The following is a 6,642-nucleotide window of genomic DNA, read 5'->3' on the forward strand; positions in this document are numbered from 1 at the left end:
TGTCCACGAGTTGCGTTGCTTTTTTTGTCGTGCGTGAGTCGGAGACATGGACCCTCGGGTGTCCATGCACCGCTGGTTCGAGGATTACAGTAACGATAGTCACCAAGTAATATCTGGATGACCCCTATGGGGGCGGGACATCGATTAAGGCTAGCTTCCTATGTAAGCTGTAAATTAACATTTACCAACATTTAAAATTATGAAATATATACGTTTGCTATTGTACAAAAGTCTAAGGTTACTTTCAATTTTTGATTTAAAAAAGTTTCAAATTTTAACGATGAATGAAAAGCTAGCTGTGTTCTTTTAATTAACGAATATGTTAAATTTCTGCGACTACAAATGGAATTTGATATTTATTTCCCAATGCGATGTTTTGGCTTAATTTTTCGGTCGCCGGGCTACCGAAGCGGCGGTGTCATCCCTTCTGCAGAGGATCAAAATTGTGATGGCGCGTCTTCGGATCATCCTCAGTATTCCCAGACCGTTGCCAATAGCCCGTTGTGCAGCTCTAGTGGGACGTTAATGAACTGCAACGCTCTGTAACAAAGAGGTAGGGGGTTCGAATCGCACAATAACAATGTTTATCTCAACCTTGTGAGCTCTGTTATTCAACTTGACAAGGATTTATAATAAATCGTAATAAAAATAAATAATGAGCAAACAAGCCTGCATATGTGTGACAGTAAAAAAATACTAAATTTTTGGAATAGGAATGATTTTTTAAAATTATTTTAACACCAGTCTTGTCTTACCGCCAAATGCTATATAAAATGCAGGTAGCGGGTTCGACTCAAAGCGTAAGCATGAATGTGCAACAAAAAATAAATAAATTCGGTTCAAATACATATACAGGATCATATTCTTAATCCAAATAATTGCTCACCTCTTGTCACAATGTAGAACAGATAACATAAAAATGAGAAAAAAACAGCACAAAAGATATTGAACCCATTACCTTTACTCATCTGAGCGTTTGCCAGAAGAACAATCACCCTGTAGTAATGTCGACGCCAACAATACCGTGAAGTATTGCTATTCCATTATTCTCTCAGTAGCGGTAATGGGTTCGAATCGTGCTTTAGCACTCGATGTATGCTCTTGCTGTCTTTCGTAAAATTGTGATTGGTGTTTTTAAAATTGAAAAGAGTTTTTAGTATATTTGAAACAATTTGATTAAACCTTTGAAGCCATCATTCTTTCTGCACAATGGGCTATTGGCGACGTTTGGGAAACATCCCTGAGGATGATCTGAAGACGTGCCATCATATGGCTCCCTTGCTTTGGTAACCTCACGACATGCGCAAAGTCGAGCATTTTCGGTAAAAAAAAAAAAAAAAAAAATTGCCAAAAAATAATTTTTTCTGTGTGACTTCAGCAATCCTGAAAATGCTAAGTCAGCAGTAAACTATATAGTGCGGAATAATGTTATTTTATAAAATAATAGTAATTTATAATAATTTCTTAAAAAATTTTTAGCATTAAGATGTAACTCTTGAGAGGCCTTTATCATGATCATTTTTATTGACCTCGTTTTTTAAATGAGTTATAGATTTAAGTGATGTATTATTGAAACATAAAATGAAATGCTTAAATTGCTTTAATCTTGTGAATCAAATTGATGTATTTTTTATTATTTCTTCTAGTTAAAAGAAAAGTATGATAATATTATATTATGATAATAAAAGTATGATAATATAATATTATGATAATAAAGGTATGATAATATAATATAAAAATATGTCCGATTTAAATTTTGAATCGACACGAGATTTGAATTTTGTTCCATTTCCAAAATAAAAACTTTAAAATAATTTATTTATTAAATTTGGGATTCTTAACTTTAAGGCTGTGATATTAAATGATGCTTTTTTGCGAATAATAATTCCATTTTTAGAACTGCTGTGAACTGTTAGGTTAAGTTTATCTTTTCTTAAGTCTGATCTATCTACGCTTGTTTTGAAAATGGCGCAAAACGTCAATATGGAGAAAAGCCACAGTTTTGTAAAAATGAAAAGCGTTTGTGGTCTAATTTCTTAATATTTAAACATTTACTCCAATGCTGCATTGCTTGGGCTCATAAAAATTCGCTAAAACTGAGAAGAAGGCAAGGATTTTGATAATTTTCATCTGGTGGAAAAATGTCGCCAAATTGGTGACTTTTAAGATACTTCAATAACTTTTAAAATGTTTAAGTTATTTGTCTGTTCTGAAGCTTAGATAATTCTTCACGGGAAGATCATCGCAATCGCACTAAAATTATCTCATTGCTTCAAGTGTAAGACGCTTAAACTGTGGCTTTTTTTTAATTTTCCTTGGCGACAGAGCTTCGAAAGACAGCGTTGCAGATAAGTTACGTAATGTGCAATTTACGAGTTTTAATGATTACAAAAATGTTCGTCTGTGTTCGATGGGAGAGTGTCTAAATCGGAATTTCGTTTCATCCATAATTAAATAAACATTGCCACCGTCATGCTGCTCGATACATAGGATGATAATGATTTTCAAACATTCACAAAAAGAAAGGGAAGGGAGGGGGGAATGGACAATTCTGCCATGATCACTAATCATGGTGTCTGCCCCCCACCTGCTGTATAGTTCGAACCCGCATACCGTGAAACACAACACATTCGACACTGCACAGAAGTACACACACTATCAGTTCAATTTCATTCTTACCATCTGTTTCACACACTCTAATAATGGTTGGCGGCAGATGTTTATATCGGTGATAAATTAAACAAATCAGATTTATTTATGATAAAGGTTTATTTCACATTTCAGGTATCTCTATAATGTTATGATTTATATAAACTGTACCATTCAGATTTTCTATAAAAAATGCTCTTAACGTTTATGTTTAGCACAACTTACAAATAGCTGCTGCAGAATGTTTTTTTTTTTATTTTTTAAATTATCTAAGTAGTGCAAAAGTATGGTTTTGGGCAAAGTGTTTGAAATTGTGTTTATTATGAATTTAGAATTCCGATAATTTAAGCTTTCTGGAAATAATTTACCTTTGTTTTTACTCTATTTATTTACAAAGTTATAAAAGTTTTTGTGCTAGGTTATATCACAGGATAGACTAGTGATTTTAAGTTTTTAAATGCGTTTATCTCAAAATCAGATTTTTGTTCACATTTTACAGCATCTTAGACACGATATCTCTCAAGTTGTTTTCGAAATAGTTGTCTACAATTTCTCATGAGTGCTTATGATTATAGCACGCATGTCTTGAACTAAGAGAAAGAAGTATAATTAAATTTTTTTTAGCGTATATGCAAAAGAAAGAAAACCTTATTTTTACCTAAAAATGGCCATTTATTAAAAAAAAAGAAAGAATGATAATAATATATTTTTTGCTAGTTTTATATGTTTTTTCGCATAATAAAACAAATAAACTAGTTTTTTGAAATTTTATGTTAATATTTTTAAAAAAGCTCTCGAAAACTAGTCGGATACTTTAAAAAAGAGTTTCTATGCACAGTAGTCTAGTAGTTGTTTTTATGTACAAAGGCTTAGGTGCGTCCGATCTTAGACTTACCTTAAAAAACTTAAAATTATAATAGGAAACAAAGAAGCTGTGGTGAAGAAATATTCGGATAATTATAATTATTAATTTCATTTCAATTGAAGAAAATGAAAATACTAATTGCGATGAAAAGGTAGAATTAAGGTACTAAATTGAAAGCCGATATATAAGTTATAATATCGAAATAATCATCGCTATCTTATGATAATTTCATTCACAGTTTAATTAAGATAAATTATTACTTATAATGGGTGGTGCTAAAAATATTTTATAAATAAAGGATATTTTAATTTAAACTCATAGTGTTTTTTTCTTTCTGGAGAGCGCGCCGTCAAACATCGTGCACCCTCCGCATCGTAGGGATTACCGGGATGCTATTTACGCCAATGTTTATCTATCTGATTTCAAACAATAGCACTTTGAGATAATAAAAAAAATAGCATAGCTGTCCGAGAAAACGATTTTAGATAGCAGGGTCATATTCTAAGTTTTTTTTTCTTTCCAAGAGTAAAATAAAAGCAGTCTTTGAATGACGAACTAATTTTAAGAAATGTGTTAAAATGAGTTTTTAAAATTTTTTACAACTTTCAATCTAATGGTGAATCTCTCTCCAAAATTAAAACTCATTGTCACACTAGTACTCTAAGTTTCATACATAACAAAAAATAATTCTACAGTTTGAATCGCGGTGGCTCAGGGGATAGAGCATTCGCTTTCTAATGAGATGAAGCGGGTTCGAATCCCAGCGATGACTGTTCGATTCGAATTCTGCTCCCAGCTCGCAACGAGAACAGTGCAGACGCAAACTATCCTCCCTGGTATACGGATCATGGGTTATAGTCCCCTTGCCATCAGGCTAACTGTGGGAGATTTTCCTCTCCATGCAACGCAAATGCGGGTTAGTTCCATCAAAAAATCCTCCACTAAACGCCAATTTCTCCCAGTATTAGATCCAGGAGTTTCCTCGACTTCTGGATTGGGTTCAAAATTCAGGCTACGGAGGTGAACATTAGTACCCAAAATTCTTTAAGCATTTCCGGAGAAATATCTATATTATATAAAACGCTAATACGTACGTATGTATGTATCAATAAAACCGATGATATTTCTTTTCTCGCGCTGGCAACAGTTTTCATTTTTAATTGATTGGATTCGGCGCGCAAGAGCACGTAGTGAGCATCATATGGCTAATCCATGTTATATAAAACGCTAATACTTTTTAATTGATAGGCTTCGGCGCGCAAGAGCACGTAGAGAGCATCATATGTCTAATCGTGTGAATTCTCACCGAATTATCAAGCAAATTCTCACAAAATTATCTTCATCGAAGCCGATGCTTTACATCCGGCGTTCAGTACCATTTCATATTGTTTTACAATAAATGGTTTTAGCCCTCTGGTGGGAAAGACTTTAAAACAAAACTTACAACAGTTACTTTTCTCAACAACTGAAATTTAGAATAGTGTGATTAAAAAAAATATGTGAACTGTTTGCAATTTCAAATTAATATTGAAATGCACAGGTTTAGAATTTTCTACAGTGAAAAGTTTTCGGAACTTCAGTGTTCAAAAAAGTATACAAAAGCTAGACGTTAAGAACGTATCCAATGAGCGAACAAAGCGAGCATTGGATTGCGAAGCAATCCGAAATGAACTGCGAAAGCAGTTCCGGGGGTTGGTGAGCGCCAGCGAGCAGGGGGCGAAGCCTCCTAGTTAAAATTATTTTGTATAAAAGTGCTTCCAATATTTTGTCCACCTCTGTAGATGAAGTATATAATTGTAAAATTTTTATCTTGATTGATGTGACGTATGAAATTGATACACATAAAGTTGAAAATTAAAATTTGAAATATGATCTGTTGCGCAGTGCTTTGGTTCTAACCTGTATTGTATTGTATGTAATACAGTTTGATATGATGTGACGAGGGGGGCAGGGTAGGGGGTGGCGAAGTGTGACGCTTTGGGACCAAAGTGTAGGACAAAAATATTAGAATAAAAGCGTAACGTCATTCGTGGTCAGTCCCTTTGTTCCTTAACGTTTCAACTCAAGTAGATTCTAACATTCGCACTTTCTATAAGAAATCTGCTAACATTAGCTTTTGAATTCGGAGCAAATGGCATTCTAATGTTGTTGAATAATTTATGTAAGCTTTTTACCTGTCTTAACTCTTATTTCAATCAAAATTAACACTTAACAGAACTTTTAGGCGACATTAGAACTTTAATATTCCGATACGACGTTAGGTCGCATCGTTCACAACATATTTTTATCTAATTTACAATGGCTTCATACGCTGATATTGACATTTTCGATATCTAAATGAAAATTATCAACACTCACGACAGTATTGTATTCGATAAACCGTATTGGATGGTTATCGTTAACTTAAATACCGTTTAGTATCGTATTCAATAATTATCGTATTTCAGCAGTCATTTAAAAATCCTTAACCTACACCTCTAAACAGTATTGTTCTCTCTGAAAAATAATGAAATAATTATTTCTGTGGAAGTAATATTTTGGAAATTCCAGGAATAATATAAAAAATTCCACACAAAAAAAAAATATTCCACCCTTTGTCACGCGATTTATATCGAGAATATGCTACACTAATAAATTCGAATCACGCTTTTTATTTGATGGAGGGTGGATTTAACAGTTATGAGTCTCGCAGTCTGATCCATAGATCGTCTGCTCTTGCCTAATAATCCCCGCCAACTCATGCTTCAGGGGTCGAGAATAAATGATGTCACCCTTTTTCAATATTTTTGACTCCTCCCTTTTATTATATATTTTCACACTTCACTAATCACTTTATCACGTGTCACACTATATTACTTTAGTTACAGACAGTATTACAAATTTCATTTTTAAACTATGCATATCATTTGTGAATAATTCTGATTACATGTACATATTTGTCTGGATGAAAATAATACAAATAAAGTTAAAATATAAAAAATATTTGACTACAACTTTTTCAGTGTCAAACTTTACCCCCTCCCTCTTCCCAGTCTTGAACTGTCCCAATTTCAGGTGTCCCTCCTTCCCCTCCAGCGTAACATCATTTGTGAACGACCCACTAACTAAAAAACATATTCGATCTTTTC

This window comes from Parasteatoda tepidariorum, chromosome 9 (assembly GCF_982258835.1).
Source record: "Parasteatoda tepidariorum strain Cologne lab strain chromosome 9, Ptep-v5.0, whole genome shotgun sequence".
Lineage (NCBI taxonomy): Eukaryota > Metazoa > Arthropoda > Arachnida > Araneae > Theridiidae > Parasteatoda > Parasteatoda tepidariorum.